Raw genomic sequence first — 904 nt, 5'->3', positions numbered from 1 at the left:
CAAGTCTTCGCGTGGGACCATTAAAGGCGAAGGAGCAATTGAGGTTTTCTGGTCAGGGCCACTCCCTGATGTAAGCCAAAGGCTTTTAGCCCTCTTAGTGGACCCTGACTGCCCACACGGGTGGAGACGAGACAGCCTTCCTGTACTTCCTTCTCCTCTTTTCAGCCACTGAAAAAGCCCCGCGGGCACGGGTTGAGCAAATAAGAGCCACAGGGCGCTCACTGCTAAAAGACTCCCATGGAAGGATAAGGGGGTCCCAGGCATGAATCCCACATAAATTCACGTCCCCTGCAGAAGAAAAACTGGGCAACGATAGGTACTTGTTCATAAGCACATCCACAGGTCACTATTGTTTGGAGTGGCATCTTCATCTTTTTCTCTTTCTCTCTCTCTCTCTCGTGTCCTCTATCATGGGCTAATCATTAACTACCCCTTTAAGCTTAACCCTGGAACACTGGAAGGAGGTCATAGAATGGGCCCGTAATTTATCACTGGAGGTTAAAAAGAAAAAGTGGCAGAATCTCTATTCCTCTGTGTGGCCCTCTTTTGAAAAAGGATGGCCAAGGGATGGGACTTTTGACCTTGCTACTATCTTACAGGTTAAAGAATACATTTTCCACCCAGAACCAAATGGACACCCGGACCAGGTGGCTTATATAGTCACCTGGGAAGACTTGGCCCAGAACCCTACACTTTGGGCATGACCATTCCTACCTCCATGGGGAACCAGAGAGACTAATCAAGGGCCCTCTACCCCTTCAGTTCCCCCAAATCTCACTTCTTCCCTTTTACCCCTCCAGTCTTCCCCTGAAAAGAAGAAGCAGAAGCCAGTCCTCCCTGAGGACCAAGCCTCCTTAACCTTCCTTGATCCTCCACCTCCCTATCCACCTGCACAGGCACCCCC

General features: G+C 50.0%; 1 protein-coding gene across 5 annotated transcripts in view; it reads right to left on the bottom strand.

Moving 5' to 3' along the window:
- Window positions 1-904, bottom strand: part of Adarb1 (adenosine deaminase RNA specific B1) — a 139,641-nt gene that overhangs the window by 41,583 nt on the left and 97,154 nt on the right. The window lies entirely within an intron of this gene.

This window comes from Nannospalax galili, unplaced genomic scaffold (genome assembly GCF_000622305.1).
Source record: "Nannospalax galili isolate Female #2095 unplaced genomic scaffold, S.galili_v1.0 scaffold619, whole genome shotgun sequence".
Taxonomy (NCBI): domain Eukaryota; kingdom Metazoa; phylum Chordata; class Mammalia; order Rodentia; family Spalacidae; genus Nannospalax; species Nannospalax galili.
This window is presented reverse-complemented; position numbering and strand designations above follow the sequence as displayed.